Source organism: Hibiscus syriacus, unplaced genomic scaffold, assembly GCF_006381635.1.
Source record: "Hibiscus syriacus cultivar Baekdansim isolate YM2019G1 unplaced genomic scaffold, ASM638163v2 tig00015787_pilon, whole genome shotgun sequence".
In the NCBI taxonomy this organism is placed as follows: domain Eukaryota; kingdom Viridiplantae; phylum Streptophyta; class Magnoliopsida; order Malvales; family Malvaceae; genus Hibiscus; species Hibiscus syriacus.
The window spans coordinates 22,180-40,896 of NW_024062370.1; the positions used below are offsets into that span (position 1 = coordinate 22,180).

General features: G+C 37.9%; 1 long non-coding RNA gene across 1 annotated transcript; it reads right to left on the reverse strand.

The window, feature by feature from the left end:
* Positions 1-9,269: 9,269 nt before the first annotated feature.
* Positions 9,270-10,077, reverse strand: LOC120208034. The gene is made up of 3 exons (XR_005524261.1): positions 9,775-10,077; positions 9,571-9,644; positions 9,270-9,392 (listed from the first exon to the last, which is right to left on the reverse strand). It is a non-coding gene; the product is annotated as an uncharacterized LOC120208034 (long non-coding RNA).
* Positions 10,078-18,717: the final 8,640 nt, after the last annotated feature.

Below are 18,717 nucleotides of genomic sequence, written 5' to 3' on the forward strand. Positions count from 1 at the left end.
AATACTAAGGATATGCTACTTAGGCATTCTCTCGAACACTAAGTAATCACCTAAGGAATGGTTACTCTCATAGCTCCTACAACCTTAAGGCATTAAAATTCATAAGCAAAACAGATTATAACATAGAAAAAATAATCATTCATTAAAGCAAATCTTAAATATCCAAAATAAACTCCCACCAAATAGGATTAGTTCATGGTGGGGTTCGAAATAAGCAAGCACAAAGCAAGTTAATCCGTTCCTTACAACCCAAATAATAAATAACAAAAGCAAAGAGCAAAGGGAATGAGGAAAAGCCTTCGACGTACACTGTCGGAGCTTCCCTCGGCCACCACGAATAGTCCTAGCAATCTAGCTCCTCTCGGACGCCTAGTTCGCCACTCCCTATAGCCTGTCAACGGAGGAATGCCACAGCAAAAATGATTGACGGGAAAAAGAGAGAACTTTTTCTCTGAATTTTTAGGCTCTTAGCGGCTGTCTAAAAAATCTCTAAAAATCCTCAAAAAGTCAGGCTTCTTCTTCTATTTATAGGGGAGAATAAACCTAGGGTTTTGTGTTAAAATTACCCTTGCACCCTAAAGTTCATTCCTTTTATGCTAGAGTTGGTGCAAAGATGGTAATTGGCCCCTCCTTTAATGCTGATTGCAGAAAACACTTTTTATGCCATGACAGATGGCTCTTACTAAAAATATATTCTTTGACTTTTTCTGCCCAGAAATATCGTCCGAGATGTCGCGGCAATCGCATTTTGCTCAGTAATCTCCTTATGTCATGGCATTTCCCTTTTCCTTTTCCTTGCTCCCAAATCCTGCACATCATTAAACAAAACACCTTCCCCATAATGCAACACTGATTACAAAATAAAATGCCGCGACAAATAAAATTTCACCACATAGAACTATATGCTCCTAAATGCATCTATATGATCCTAAATGGGCTTTTAGGCAATCAATAACTTAAGTGAAAAGGTCCCAAATATGACCTTTTTACGGAGTTATCACACCCCCAAACTTAAGCTATTGCTTGTCCTCAAGCAATGGATAGTATTAAGCAAAATAAAAATACCCTAGCAAGTTCAGAAGCAGAATAGTTATATGGTATAGAATTTCAGCCCTCAGAATATTTGGCTTCAACATGTTAGACTAGTTTGAGAAATCAAGTACTGTCCCCTAGGGCAAGATTCTTTGTGTGGGTGTATGCGTGTTTGTATCCAGTCCATGCTTAACAAACCTAAAAATTTTCTACGCAAGTTTTCTTGTTTTGCCATGACATTTACAATTTTTACTCCCACATTGTTTTCTTTTCCTTTTTGCTTTTTTTAACACTGCTACAAGGGGAGTCAGCCCATCACACCTACCATCCCACACTCTAGGTGGAAGGGAGCATACCTTCCACCCCCAAGCTAGTCAGGTAGAGTCATCCCGTGACTACTTTCATTCACTCATATACCATAGCTGCCATTTATTTATTTGTAGTTTCCAAGAAATGCCATGGCATAGCGGGATGTCCTTCTAAAGATATGCCGAAGCATTTATTCACAGCTTCATTTTTTCTTTTTCTTTTTTTCTTTTCTCTTTTTTTACAAAGTGGGGTTTTCATCGTTTATGTCAAGACATGCAAGAGTTCTCTTATAAAAAAATTCAAGTTCCTTAAGCATGAAAAATATACAATCGTGTATTCAAAGGTTTCAAAGAAGAAAGTCCTAGAGTTAGTTCTATCATCCTCAACAGTCATATACATTCAATCCTATCCATCAAGAGTTCATCATCATCGGGCATCATTAATTTATTCCAGAAAACCCATTCAACCACTTACTAATGTCATGGCTTATTCATTCTACTAATACTATCATGCAATGATATAAAAACCCTACCTCCCCTAAACTTGAGAGAAGCATTGTCCTCAATGCTTAAAAAAAACTATTGAAAACTAAACTACATGTTATGACATGCAATGCAATGCAAGGTACCTTGACTTTACGCTTGTGATGGTACGGCGGTCGTACGACGTGTGCGCTTTTGAAATTGTGTGGAATTGGACTGTTTATGATTTGATGCTGGTACGGTTGAAATTTGGATGGACCCTAACCTTGTAAAGAAAAATAAAATAGTAAATTAAAAGGAAACTGAGTAAAAACAGTAACAAAATAACCATTTATTTATGCACATGAGTAAAACTAAAATGTCACGGCATCCTTAAGATGTTGGGCCAGTATCAACTTCATGCAAGAGAAGTGCAGTCTAGTCACACAATAGTGGGACTCCTTGGTAAGCCTTCAGGCGCTGTCAATTGACTTTAAAGATAGACCCATCGTCCATGTTCTTAATATCAACAGCGTCGTACGGGTAAACATGGTGGACTTTGAATGGTCCCGACCAACGTGACTTTAATTTGCCCGGGAAGAGTTTGAGCCTAGAAATAAACAGCAGCACTTTTTGGCCCACATGAAAATGTCGAGGCAAAAGCATTTTGTCATGCCACTTCTTGGTTTTTTCCTTATAGAGCTTGGCATTTTCATATGCTTGTGCTCGAAACTCCTCCATTTCATTCAGATCGAGCAGTCGTTTTTCCCTAGCAAGTTGCGCGTCGAAGTTTAGCTTCTTGATTGCCCAGTATGCCTTGTGTTCTAGCTCAACTGCCAGGTGACAGGCTTTTCCATATACCATATTGAAGGAAGACATTCCCAAAGGTGTTTTAAATGCCGTCCGGTATGCCCAGAGTGCTTCATCGAGTTTTGGGGATCAATCTTTCCTTTGAGGGTTCACCACCTTCTCGAAAATCTGCTTGACTTCACGGTTGGACACTTCAGCTTGCCCATTTGTTTGTGGGTGATATGCCGTGGAAATTTTATATCGCACTCCGTATTCTGTAATGCTTTGGCAATTAGTTTGTTATCAAAGTGGGTGCCCTCGTCACTGATGATGGCTCTCGGTACTCCAAATCGAGTAAAGATGTTCGTGTGAAGGAACTTGAGTACCGTCATAGAGTCATTCCTCGGTGCGGCAATCGCTTCAACCCACTTTGAGATGAAATCCACAGCAAGAAAAATGTATAAGTCTTCAAAAGAATATGAACGGTCCCATGAAATCAATGCCTCAAACATCAAAGAGTTCTATCTCCAAAATATTTTGCAGCGGCATTTCGTTTCGTCTAGAAATGTTTCTAGTGCGCTGGCATCTGTCGCACGCTTTACAAAATGCGTGGGCATCCTTAAATAGTGATGGCCAATAGAAGCCTGATTGGAGGACCTTTGCAGCAGTCCTTGCACCTCCAAAATGCCCTCCACAGGTTGCGGTGTGGCAATGATATAAGATATCGCGTTGCTCCTCTTCGGGAACACACCGTCGAATCATTTGATCGGCACATTGCTTGAACAGGTACGGCTCATCCCAAAAATAGAACTTTGCATCATACAGAAACTTCTTCTTGCCCTGGCTGTTTAGTTCGTAAGGAAAAAAACCACTAACAAGAAAATTGACAAGGTCAGCATACCACGGAATTGTTGTGGCATATAAAATTTTCTCATCAGGGAATTCTTCTTTAATATCGAAAATGTCATGGCATTCTGAAAAGTTCTCTAGCCTAGATAAATGATCTGCAACCTGGTTCTCAGTACATTTCCTATCTATTACCTCTAAGTCAAATTCTTGCAATAGTAATATCCACCTAATAAGTCTAGGCTTGGCATCTTTCTTGTTCCCTAAATATTTTATAGCTGAGTGATCAGTGTGAACAATGACTTTGGTCCCTATCAAATATGGCCTAAACTTGTCAAATGCAAATACCACGGCAAGTAATTCTTTTTCAGTGGCAGTATAGTTCAATTGTGCCTCATTCAAGGTACGGCTAGCATAATATATAACATGAAAATATTTACCTCTACGTTGCCCAAGTACAGCTCCCACGGCAAAATCACTTGCATCACACATCAATTCAAACGGTACCGTCCAATCTGGGGGAACCACGATCGGTGTAGAGGTAAATCTTTGCTTCAGCTCTTTGAATGCGCCATGGCATTTCTGATCGAACACGAACGGCTGGTTCTGTTGCAGCAGGGTGCACAAGGGCTTGGATATTATGGAGAAGTCCTTGGTGAATCTCCGATAAAATCCAGCATGTCCAAGGAAACTCCGAATGCCCTTGACAGAATTTGGTGGGGGTAACTTCTCGATCACCTCGATCTTTGCTTTGTCCACCTCAATGCCCTTTGCAGAAATTTTATGGCCAAGAACAATGCCCTCGGTCACCATGAAGTGGCATTTTTCCTAGTTCAGCACGTGATCAACCTCCTCACATCACTTCAGTACCTTCGTCAAATTGCCGAGGCATTTTTGAAAATCATCTCCAGAAACTAAAAAATCATCCATAAAAATTTCCAGAAAGTCCTCAACCATGTCTGAAAATATGGCTTGCATGCAGCGCTGAAAAGTTGTCGGGGCATTACACAGTCCAAAAGGCATTCTTCGAAAAGCATACGTGCCATAAGGACACGTGAATGTTGTATTCTCTTGGTCCTCCGGTGCGATGGCAATCTGATTATACCCCGAGTATCCATCCAAGAAACAATAAAATGCCTTGCCAGTAAGTCGATCCAGTATTTGATCGATGAACGGCAAAGGGAAGTGATTCTTCTTGGTGGCCTTGTTGACCTTGCGGTAGTCCATGCAAATCCGCCACCCGGTAACCGTGTGAGTAGATATCAACTCGTTGTCTTCACTCATCACCACAGTCATGCCTCCCTTCTTTGGCACACATTGAACGGGAATCACCCAATAACTATTAGAAATAGGGTATATTACGCCAGCGTCAAGCCATTTGAGAATCTCCTTCATCACAACTTGTTTCATGATTGGATTTAGTCTGCGCTGTGGCTCTATGGAATTGCCATGACATTCTTCCAGCAGGATTTTGTGCATGCAGATTGTTGGACTTATTCCCTTCAGATCTGACATCGTCCATCCTAATGATCGCTTATGTTGTGACAAAACACTTAGCAAACTAGATTCTTGGTTAGGAGTAAGGGCAGAGGAAATAATCATAGGTAAAGTTTCATTACTACCCATATAAGCATATTTAAGATACCGTGGCAAATTCTTAAGTTCTAGGGTAGGAGCATGCTGTAATGAGGGCTTGGGACGAACAAACTCTTTAAAATTAAGAGGTTCAAACCGCGTACCTGGGTTAGCTTTGAGGAAACTAGCCTTATGTTCCTCGGATAAAAAATCATTAGGTTCTCCAACCTTTAAGTCTTCGATTAGCCCCTCATCAGGTTCCAGCTAAATGAAATTGTCCTGGCAAAATTAATCTGCTTCTTTCGTGATTACTATATCGACTTCTAAAATGCTCTGGCATTCTTCAGAATCATCCATGTACTTGAGAGATTGGAAGACATTCACAGTGACATGTTGATCGGCCACTCGCATGGTCAACTCGCCCCTCTCACAGTTGATGAGAATACGACCGGTAGCTAGGAAGGGTCTCCCCAAGATGATGGGTGCTGTGGCGTCAACCTCACAGTCCAGAATTAAAAAATCGACAGGAAAAACAAATTTGTCAACCTGCACGATGACATCTTCAATTCGCCCTTCAGGACGCACATGTGAACGATCGGCTAATTGTAAAATGACAGTTGTCGGTCTCGCATTTCCTATCCCAAGCTTTACGAAAATTGATTTAGGCATCAAGTTTACACTCAAGCCAAGGTCACATAGTGCATCCCCAACAAATTTGTCTCCTATCGAACATGGGATGATAAAACTGTCCGGATCATGTCTCTTTGGTGGCAGCTTGCTTAAGGATGAGCAAAATTCTTTTGTCATGGCAATTGTCTCGTAATGCTCAGCCTTTCTTTTCTTGGTCACAATTTCCATGAGGAACTTAGCATATATAGGCAATTGTTCCATAGCCTCCAGAAAAGGAACATTGATTTGAAGTTGACTCAGAATGTCAACGAACTTCTTAAACTGGATATCTTCGTTATGCTTCTTCAGTCTTTGTGGGAAAAGAGGTGGGGGTCTGACTTCCTATACTGACGGAGAGGGAATAGAATTTGCCTTGGCATTTTTGTTTACCTCCTCAGTTGCTTTACTCGATGAACCTTCATCCTCTTCCACTGGTACTTCTTCCGGCAATTCTTGCTCAACTTGCACGATCACAGGGGGTGAAGCAACCTTCGGTCTTCCCCCAAACTTATCTTCAATATTGATTTGTGTACCACTCCGGAGAGTTAGCACACTGTAGTGTTCTTTGCCATGAGGTTTTGTGACTTCAGTGTCACTCGGTAGATGTCCTGGTCATCGTTCTTGTAATACCGCGGTAATTTGATCAACCTGACTCTTCAGCGCCCTTAATGACGAACTATGGCTCTGAAGCAGGGCTCATTGGTTTTTGATGGAGGTCGCATGGTCTTGCAGTATGGTCTTCGTTGTTGCTATGAACTCTTGCATTGTGGCCTCCAAGGAACTAGTGTTGGATGAAGATGGTCCTCCCTTGTTAGAATTATGCCATGGCATATTCGATTGATAACCTTAGGAGTCATTGAAATTTTGTTGCCGAGCTGGTTGATGAGTATTGTTGGATCCTTGATTTCCCTGTGAAAAGTTTGGATGTTGACGCCATCCAGGATTATATGTGTTGGAATAGGGGTTGTTGTTGCCTCGATTGAAGTTGCCAACATAATTGATGGATTCTTGATTAGTCGGGCAGTCACTCTCATTGTGATTGTCGTGGCATAATAAACATGCTGAATGGGTTGCCTTTGTTTCTCTCACCTCACTTGGCCTCTGCAAATTCTTCAACATGTTGGTGATGGCAGCAAGTTGGGCGGACACCGTATACTTAGAATCTAGCTCGAAAGCTCCATGTGTTTTTCGCCCAAGTCCAAGCCTTGTGGATGGAAATTGGTAATCGTTGGTGGCAATCTTATCCAGAATGTCAAATGCCTCTGCTGGTGATTTGTCAAGTAACGTCCCATTTTCCGAGGCATCTAGCATCATCCTCGTGGGTGCATTAACTCCATTGTAGAACATCACCACTTGCGTCCAATCTTGAAAATCATGATTTGAACATTTGCGAAGCAATGCCTTGTATCGATCCCAGCACTCATACATTGATTCGTCATCAGCTTGACGAAAAGAAGCTATGTCGTTCCTCAGTTGGGTGTTCATGTTCAGAGGATTATACCGCAGCAAAAAATTTTGCACAGATCAGTCCACGACTCCATTGAACCCGCTGGAACGCCACTCAACCAATCCCTTGCTCGGACACGCAGAGAATACGAAAATAGCTTTAATTTCAAGACATCTTCGTGCACTCCTAGTTGGCGAAAGGAATCACAAACCTCCAAGAAGTTACGAATGTGCTGTCTGGCATCTTTATTTGGCATGCCCCCAAATTGCCCTATGGAGTTCAGCATATTGAACATGATAGGTTTAAGCTCGAAGTGGGCTGCCTGAATTTCTGGTGCCACAATTCCAGGATTTAAATTATCTAAGATCGGGTTCACGAATGGCACAAGGTCTGGCTGCATTCCCAGCATTTGGAATTATCCTGACATTCTGATCATCCTCATGACCAATGCCTTGATTTCCAATTTGATACATATTTGCACGTCTTCTCCTAAAGAGCCTCTCGATCTCAGGTTCAACCGGTTCTAATGGCTCGTCCGAATGTCTACTGGTCATACACCGCAAAAAAAACCTGAAAAAGATAAAGAAAATAAAAAGTAAAACTATTTAAAAAATTAAATAAATAAATAAACAAGTAAAATAATAATGTTATGACAAAATAATTTAACTTCAAGTTGCCAATCCCCGGCAACGACACCAAAAACTTGTTCGTTGTTTGTGAGTACTATAAATGGTGCGGATATGTGTGCAAGTATACACAATCGAACAAGTAATAAAGTGATGAGTGAGTATCTTTCTCCACAGGGATTGGGGGAAATCAAATACTTTTGTCACGACACTTTACTCTGTCACCTAAGTAAAGTTAGAGATGGTATATATACAAATGATGATGATGTGGCAAAATGAATGGATGATATGGAAATGGAATGATGGCAATGTGGTAGCAGATGAATATGTTGTGGCAAAATGGATTGTGTGTAGTGCGATCAAATAAAAATGTAAAGGAAAAATAAACTGTAAATACTGGATTTGCTTATAAGAACTTTAGACTCCTCACACGATAAGATACTATGGGAATGAGTGATGGGAGTTACCTAGGAAAATCTAAGTCCACTTCTCAGAATGGTTTTACTTCTATGCCTTAACTGCCCGACAAAGTTTACTAAGGGTGCCTTATGCTATCTCTAGTTAAAGGTCTCGACAGATTGAAGATGCCTTGGCAAAACCGATTGGCGTTAGCTACTGCAGGGATCCTACTGGTCCAAATAACAGGATATGTCTCGGTAATACCTTTTTTACGGCAGCATTAACATCTAACCTATCGCTCATGCACAACTCCTTTTAGTCAAATGAAATCCTAGCCTTATCTCTAAGGTGGATTAGGCCTAGTTACTATCTATAACTCCTTGCTTATGTGGTTCCTCTCTAGTTTCTCTCGAATACTAAGGATATGCTACTTAGGCATTCTCTCGAACACTAAGTAATCACCTAAGGAATGGCTACTCTCATAGCTCCTACAACCTTAAGGCATTAAAATTCATAAGCAAAATAGATTATAACATAGAAAAACAATCATTCATTAAAGCAAATCTTAAATATCCAAAATAAACTCCCACCAAATAGGATTAGTTCATGGTGGGGTTCGAAATAAGAAAGCACAAAGCAAGTTAATCCGTTCCTTACAATCCCTTTAAGTTCCTAGGGTTTTGTGTTAAAATTACCCTTGCACCCTAAAGTTTATTCCTTTTATGCGAGAGTTGGTGCAAAGATGGTAACTGGCCCCTCCTTTAATGTTGATTGCAGAAAGCACTTTTTATGCCATGACAGATGGCTCTTACTAAAAATATATTCTTTGACTTTTTCTGCCCAGAAATGATGTCCGAGATGTCGCGGCAATTGCATTTTGCTCAGTAGTCTCCTTATGTCATGGCATTTCCCTTTTGCTTTTCCTTGCTCCCAAATCCTTCACATCATTAAACAAAACACCTTCCCCATAATGCAACACTGATTACAAAATAAAATGCCGCGACAAACAAAATTTCACCACATGCAACTATATGCTCCTAAATGCATCTATATGATCCTAAATGGGCTTTTAGACAATCAATAACTTAAGTGAAAAGGTCCCAATTATGACCTTTTTACGGAGTTATCATATATCAATGTTCAAATTTGATACTTCAAACATATGATACTGACACATATCGGCAGGAATTTTGATGATTTCTTCATTAAAGCTAATGTACTGCCAAGACAACCTGATCGCTGCCAGAAGAAAGATCAATTGTTTCTTAACCAGGCAGAACTTAAAGGGACAAAAGATCATGAAGCTAGAATGCCTAATAGCAAATTTTGGAAAGCACAATGGAAGAAAAAATAATAAGGCACAACTCAAATGAACAGTATGCAAAAAAGATGGAATTGAAATAAATTAATTACATACCTGTGCTAAAACCCATCCAACTAGCCAATCGATATCATTTTTGTGATTGCATATGACAAGGGCATGTTCCTTACCTGGAAAATTTTAAAATATCAGATGATACGTACACCGTTTGAATAAAAAAGTTTATGATAGAACAATACCAATTATCCATGTAACTTGAATACTGAGAATAAGTTTCCTAGAAAAAAAGATTGATGTTACCCATTAAACTGAAGCTTTCACAATCTGTAAACACTTTAATCTGCAGAGAAACGTCTCAAAGATCAAAAGCTCATTTTTAGGAGATTACTTAAGCTATAAAATCTCTAATACCAATTATTTTCAGCATGAATAGAATTTGGGTCACTAACAGCCAATAATTAACACCTCAATGGCCCAATCAATACCTAGGAACATCTATCAGCCCTTGGAGAAGACAAAACTTCATAATAATTTTTTTTATAAGAATTGAAGGCCTCATTAAAAAAAAACCCTTCTTAATTAATGGAGCTTGGAAGAGAGCTCCTTAATCATTGGAAGGAGGAAAAGAGTGCCTTAGGATTTCATTCAATAACAGAAATTACATAAGATACATCCATGACAACACCTCCATCTAAAACAGAAAACCATACAAACACCCATAACCAACCCAAAACAATAGCACTAAACTACTAAGCTAGGTCACTACTTCTGATGGAGAGTATTGTTTACCAAACTAGCAAAACTATTACAAGGTTTGAGCCTATACATAACCTGAAGAAAAATCATAAAACATTACAACAATAAGCCTGCTACACTCAACCGATCCCCTGCTTAGCTAACCTGTCAACCTCCATATTACAACTCCTAGGAATCCATCTAAGAACAAATCCTTTGGAAGTAATTAAAGCCCCGATTTCCTCCACCATATCACTAAAAAAATAGGGGCAGATTGCTACTTTAAAATCCAATCCACTGCGTTTTTGCAATCACTCTCTGTAATAAGTCTTCCCTTCCTAGCCCAATCAGAAGAATAGAAGAATTCAATTCCTTTCTTAATAGCTTTCAGTTCTGTCAAAGTAGGAAGACCAGGCCCTACTATAGTAGAGAAACATGCTAATGATTAGCTGTAAGAATCTCTCAAAATACCTCCAATTCCACCTATCATCCCATCTCCACTAACTGCCCCATCGACATTGAGTTTAAACACATCCGTTGGAGGAGGAGTCCAGCCAATAACCTTCTTTGGAATAAAAGAATTCTGAATTATATCAGCCCTCGAAGGATCCCCTACTAATAGGTCTGTCTGAATCCGAACAATAGGGTGTTTAGCTAAATATGTTGAAAATATTTTGATGTTTCGATATAACAAATTAAGTTAAATGAATTTTAAGATTTTACAAAAGATTTTCTAAGTATATTCGATGTAATTATTCGAATATCAAAATATTACTCCAAATGTTTCAAAGTTCATTTTAATCCTTACTAAAGTGTAAAATTGTGTTTTATACTTAAACTATTTTTAAAATAATTTTACAAAGTATTTCGAACCATTTCAAAGCCAAGAAAAATCAGATAGTCCTGGGGTACAGATTCCCCCTACAGGTTTTTGGATCCGAGAAAACAGAATGTCCAGGGGGAACAGATTCCCCCCAGGGGGTATCGATTTCCCCCTGTCTAACGGTCAAAAATAGATTACACTTAGGGAACCAATTCCCCATGAGGGGTACCGATTCCCCCCACGCTCCAAGCTGTTTTATTAATTGTTTCTCATCTCCAAACGGCTCCAAAACATCCCCAACGGCTATTTACGACTTCAAACACATTCTAAGCTATAAATACAACCTAAGGACACTTGAAGAAGTAAAGAGAACAACTATCCAAGCAATCAAACATAAGAGAAGAGTTTTTCATTCTTATTTCATCTTTCTCTTGTAAATATTTTGTTCTTGTGAGCTCAATCTTGTAAACACCTACCTTAGAGAGGTTTTCTTGTTTACTTATTTTATCATTTTGTAAAGGGGAAAGGTTCTAGCTTATCCCGTGTAAAAGCTAGGGAAAGGTTCTAGTTTAGCCCGAAAAAACTAGGGAGTTGTAAGGTTATCTCTTTGTCCTCAAAAGAAAGAACAAATTAGTGATTTTTTTTTGGAAAATCCTTAGCGAGGAGCTAAGGTAGTGGATGTAGACTTTGGTTGAGAAAGTTGAACCACTCTAAATCGCTGTGTAATTTTCTATCTTTCAATCTCCTTACTCCCTAAACACAAAACCGTTCCGACCCCTCTTTGCAAACCGTTCCGGTTATCGATTCGAGCTTTCGAAAATCCTAACAATTGGCATCAGAGCCTAACTCGTTAAGAAGGATTAACCACCTTGAGACGGTCCTAGAAGAAGCTCTACCAATTCCCGACACAACCGAGAAGATGGCTTCCACCTCCGGCTCGTTCTACATGAAAGACTCCCTACCAACCGACAAACCTCCATACTTCAATGGAGTCAACTATCATCATTGGAAGAAATTAATGAAGGTATTCATCCAATCCAATGATCTTGATGTATGGGAGATAATCGAGAATGGCTACTCTTCTCCAAAGAAGAAGGAGAAGAAGCGGAGTGACAAAGAACGGAAGAAAGCTCAACTTAATGCCAAGGCCATGCACATGTTGTTTTGTGCATTTGGTCCTGAAATCTATGAAGGGTTTTCTTCATGTTCAAGTGCCAAGGAGCTTTGGAATAAGCTCGAGGAAATCCATGGAAACAAGAAAGAAGAACCAACAAAGGTGGTGTCTCTAATGGCTTATGAAGAGCCCGAGGTATGTTCTAACTCAAATGAATTTAATTCATATACGTTTGATGAGTTACAAGATGCTTTTAATAGGTTATATTCGGAGTTTGAGACCATGAACTCCAAATATAAGAAAATGATTTCAAAATTTAAAATTGAAAATGATTTTCTTTTGAAAACAAAAATAGATTTTGAATGTCAAAATGAAATTTTGAAAAAAGATTTAGAGCTTTCAAAAATAAAAATTGATAGTTTTGAAAAACAAAATTTTGATTTAAAATTTAAGCTTGAATGCTTAACAAAAGAAAAAAATCATTTTAAATAATTCATTTCGTTCAATAATGACAATATGCTCACATTGTCATTATCATGGTCATTTGGAACATACTTGTCCTTTGAAGAAAGGAAAACGTTTTAAAATTAGGCAAGTATGGGTTCCGAAAGGAACAAGGGGCATTGAAACTAACGTCCAAGGATCCAAAGCAATTTGGATACCAAAATCTACTTAAATGTCTCTTGTAGGTGTGTGAGAGCAATGGTGATGAGAGTGATGATATTCAAGATGCTCTAGCCACACATGAAAAAGGAATGAGTAACCTCTAAGCTTAATGCTTTTAATTTTGGTTATTTGGTTGCTCATTTGATTTTAAGCATGCATGAGTTTTGTTTTTAAATGATTATGCATCATTGTTTTAATCTCATGTATGTTGAAAAGATGATTATGATGAACATTTTAAAGTTATATTAATTTTTATGAATTTTTAGTTCATCATAATAAAATTTTGGTCAAAACTGGTTTTAATGCAATTGATTGCTCTCTAACAATTGATATCAATTTTTCAAATACTTTGATTTTACAAATTTTAAAATTTTTGACCTAAATTTGAATGTTTATGCATGTGTTTTAAATGAAAATGATATCTCTCTAACAATTGATATCAAAATTTTCAAAATGCATAACATTTTTGGAAAACTTTATGCATATGCACTTAATTTTAACAATTGATATTGATATCAAATTTCAACTATTGGTATTGCATAAAGTATTTTAGTCTTGGATATATTGAATTTCATGTGCTACTAACATGTTTGTTATTCTTTGTTGAAATTCAATTTTGTTTAAGTGTCAAGATCCTAAAAGCATAATTTTATTTGGAATGCATTTATTGAGGGGGAGCTTTGATTTTTTCAAATGATTTTTAAAATGTCAAATTTACTACTTACTCTCCAAAGTTATTTTGAACTTCAAAGATTAGATTCTTTTTGATTTAACAAAAAGGTGGAGAAGTGTTAAAGGGGAAAAATGTTAAAGTAAGGGGGAGTAATTTCAAACTTGATTTCAAAATCTTAAAATTACTCAAATTTTTTGTTATATCAAAAAGGGGGAGATTGTTGAAAACATTTTGATGTTTCGATAGAACAAATTAAGTTAAATGAATTTTAAGATTTTACAAAAGATTTTCTAAGTATATTCGATGTAATTATTCGAATATCAAAATATAACTCCAAATGTTTCAAAGTTCATTTTAATCCTTACTAAAGTATAAAATTGTGTTTTATACTTAAACTATTTTTAAAACAATTTTACAAAGTATTTCGAACCGTTTCAAAGCCAAGAAAAATCAGATTGTCCAGGGGTACAGATTCCCCCTACAGGTTTTTGGCTCCGAGAAAACAAAATGTCCAGGGGGTACAGATTCCCCCCAGGGGGAACAGATTCCCCCCCCAGGGGGTACCGATTCCCCCCTGTCTAACTGTCAAAAACAGATTGCACTTAGGGAACCGATTCCCCATGAGGGGGTACCAATTCTCCCCACGCTCCAATTTGTTTTATTAATTGTTTCTCATCTCCAAACGGCTCCAAAACATCCCCAACGTCTATATACGACTTCAAACACATTCCAAGCTATAAATACAACCTAAGGACACTTGAAGAAGTAAAGAGAGCAACTATCCAAGCAATCAAACATAAGAGAAGAGTTTTTCATTCTTATTTCATCTTTCTCTTGTAAATATTTTGTTCTTGTGAGCTCAATCTTGTAAACACCTACCTTAAAGAGGTTTTCTTGTTTACTAATTTTATCCTTTTGTAAAGGGGAAAGGTTCTAGCTTATCCCATGTAAAAGCTAGGGAAAGGTTCTAGTTTAGCCCGGAAAAACTAGGGAGTTGTAAGGTTATCTCTTTGTCCTCAAAAGAAAGAACAAATTAGTGAATTTGTTAGAAAATCCTTAGTGGGGAGCTAAGGTAGTGGATGTAGACTTTGGTTGAGAAAGTCGAACCACTCTAAATCGCTATGCAATTTTCTATCTTTCAATCTTCTTACTCCCTAAACACAAAACCGTTCCAACCCCTCTTTGCAAATCGTTCCGGTTGTCGATTCGAGCTTCCGAAAATCCTAACAAAATACCATTTAGCCAAAATTCCCATTTTCAAACACAACCAGATTCTTTGCCTTCCAAATTGACCAGAAAACAACAGTCGATATGAACCTCCAAATAGGAGAGTTCTGCCTAAGGTTCGACCACGAGCAAAGAAGGGAAGATGGATCTTGAGGCAAAACAGTAGAGATATCCCATAACCTAAGAAATTTGTTCCACATCTCCCTAGCAACAGAACACGATAAGAACAGGTGATCTATGGATTCTTCATGGGAATGGCATAAGGGACAAAGCACATCCTCCAAAGAAATCCCTCTTTTCTTCAACTCCACTCTAACTACTAATTTACGATGACAAATCTGCTTCAAAAAAGTTTGAACTCTAAGAGGGGCCAATCCAGCCCAAACCCACTTCTTCCACTCAAAACTCCCTTCCGAACTGCCATATAGTGTCAATCTACAAGACTTGACCGAGAACATACCATCCCCCTTTCCCGACCAACCCAAGAAATCATCCATAGAATCGGACAGCGTTATATTATCTATCAACGACATTAAAGCGATCCATTGGTCCAATTCCCAATCACATAAATTCATTCTAAGTTGAATATTCCAAACGTATACATTATTTTCAAACCCACCAAACTCATATACCCTCCCCCATTTATTAATCGACAAAGCAAAAATTCTGGGGAATTGATTTTTTAATGACAAATTAGTAACCCAAACATCAGTCCAGAAAGCTATCGACCTACCATTTCCTACTAGGATCTTTGAATTATCTCTCAAACAGTCTCCAATCTGACATTTTTCACATAGTTATTCAGGATGCCTCTCCATATCCAAGAATCTAAAGGTGATGCAGCCTTTGAAATTGAAAGAGACAGGTTATTAACATTGTTTTTACAGCAGATCAACTTTTTCCACTGACTATTTTTTTCATTAGCAAATTTCCAAACCCATTTCCCAAGCAGGACTCTATTTATCAAACTTAGGTCAAGGATTCCCAAACCTCCCTCTTCGAAAGGTTTACAAACAGATTTCCAATTCACCCAATGAATTCGTTTCTTATCATGGTCTTCTCCCCAAAGGAAGTTAGCCATCAAAGAGTTCAACTTCTGAGTCACTTTGAGTGGAATTTTGAAAATAGAGAGAGAAAAAATCGGCAATGAGGACAACACAGAATTAACCAATGCAAGTCTTCCCGCCAACGACAACGATTTAGCTTTCCAACCTTCTAGTCTCTTATTAAAATTCTGGATTACAGGATCCCACATACCCTATGAATTCTTCCTTGTACCAATCGGTAAACCAAGATAAGACATTGGAAAAGATCCCACCCCACGTCCCGCTTTTTTAGCCTAATCTTTTATCGTGTCAACTTCCATATTAACGCCAAATAAAGTGCTCTTAGACAGGTTTAAATGCAGCCCTGACATAACACCAAAAACCCTCAAAACTCTCCTAATATTTAAAATCTGCATTGGAGAAACTCTGCAGAAAAGGATTAGATCATCTGCAAACTGCAAATGTGTCAAATGGAAGGAATTATCAACCCTACCAATGCTAAACCCTTAGAAAAGACCTAGTTCAACAGCCTTGATCAACATTAGGTTTAAAAGTTCCCCAACTAAATTGAACAAGAGAGGGGACAGACTGTAACCTTGTCTCAACCCTTTATTAATGTGGAGTTCCTCAGTAGAAGAACCATTCACTAACACCGAAATTGAGGCTGAAGAAACACAACATTCAATCCATGAGATCTATTTTTCCCCAAAACCCATAACCTTCAATACTCTGAATAAGATAGGTCATTCAACCGAATCATAAGCCCTACGGAAATCAACTTTGAAAACAACTCCTTTCATCCCTAGTTTCCTCCAATAGTCAATACCTTCATTTGCCAAAAGAGCACAGTCAAGCAATTGTCTACCCGGAATAAATGCAAACTGCGAAGGGCTTACTAAGCCATTAATAACCGAAACAAGCTTTTTTGAAAGCACTTTGGAAATAATTTTGTATAGGCTGCCAACAAGACTAATGGGTCTGAAATCTTCAATGCCCTATGGATTCACTTTCTTGGGGATTAGAGTAATAAATGAGTGATTAACTCCATTTTCCCATTTTCCTCCTCTGTGAAAATCATGAACAAATTTCATGATATTATCTTTCAATATAGGCCAGAATTTCTTTAAAAAAACTTCATAATAATTGTTCAAGTCATATTTGCATAATTATTAAGAAGAGCTAAAAACTGCCGAATCTTTAAGCCTTTGGACATCAAAGATACTAGTTGGACAACAGGCTTTCAACCAACTAATACTACTAGCAAGTGGAAATATCAGTCACTAGAGGCATGAAAATCTCAACATTGCACAAAAATCTCATTGTCTTAACACTTTTAAGTAACATCCTATCTCAGGATGAGAGAGAAACTTTGTCATTCATATTTATTGAAAAAAAATATGGCCAAACTGGAGTCTCAACGAAAGCAGTGAAAATCTTAGCATTGGTTATAAATTTTATTGCTAAGAAATACGATTACTCTTGAAACTAACTGTTTGCAAGTATAGTAGGAAAAGGAAGATATTTGATCAGCATAAAACTTACATATCATAAATGGTTTCAGTATCTACAATATCTCATAAAGTATTTCAGCATTAGACTATAAATTTTCAAAAATGCCCAAAAAAGAACATTGAGTGATTAAGAACATATGATTTCAAACAAAAAAATAAAGGATCTCATTAACACCTTAACTCCTGCCCACCAATCAACAAGCCAAACCAGTTGCAGCCACAACAACTCTGCCAACACCTATTGATCTTTCTATATGTGTTCTTGGACAGTGGTCGAATGAGAACAAAGCATACTGCCTGGAAAAAGGGGGGAAATCACATTGCATAACATAAAAAAAAAAAACAACAACGAGATTTAAATAAAGAAGAAGAACAACATTTACACGTCAGCCAACTATCAAATTGAAACAACTTTGTCTAACAAGTAAATTCTGATTTCTAGCCAAAAATTAAATAAGAGGCAACAAAAATGGACTTTTGAACTCTTAGTCTCATTTATAGCATCAAATGGTATCGTGAGATAAGGCAAGTAAACACGGTGACAAAAGCTGAAGGTTTCATCAAGCTGAAAAAGATTCTGATTTAATTTTCGATTTACTAAATTCTATCAGCTAAGAAGTAAAGCAGATTCAAAACCCGGATCACATGCAAGCTTATTAATAATCTCAGCTAAGAAACATCAAATAAAAAAGAAACAGAGGAAAACATTTACCGGCATTTTCTTTCAATGCAGCCACAACAAATTTAAAAAGAAAACAAAGAAACCCAGAACGCAAAATCACCGAAGAGAGGAAAAAATAATCCACTTAATCGAATCAGAACATGAAGCAGATCACCTAAAAGGTTAGAACAAAAGCAAATCTATCAAAAACCCTTAAAAAGAACCTGAATGAGATTAACAGCGAGGCCGGAGAAGGAAAAAAAGAAGGCCCAATGGAACGATGACAGCTGCCGCTGCAATCACCATGGACACCACAAGCACTGCAGCGCTCGAGATTCGCAGAGAAGGTAGGGTTTTCAGTGAGATTTTAGATTATAATTTATAAAAAAAAAGGAAACAGGAGATGATGCCTAAATCTTTTCCCCTTTTTTATATTTGTGAGAATTGATTCCACGAAAACTTAAATGGTAAATAATGATAAAAATGGATCATTTTTTCATTATTAACGTTGTGAAAGTGCGGGAAGGAATAGAATAATAGAAAACGACGTACTAGAAATATAAAATATCATGACATAAATGCAGTGTTCCCATTTCAAACAAAAATAAATTAATAGAAACTTGGGTTGGACACCGCAGCCAGCCCACAACAAAAACCCCAACATCCACACACCAAAGCAGAGTGAGTCTCCACTAAATGCAGCACCAACGAAATCCACAATCGAAGGACTGGAAGTCGGCCGAAGATTTTTCCACCACGATCCGACTCTTAAGGCCGCAACATCGAA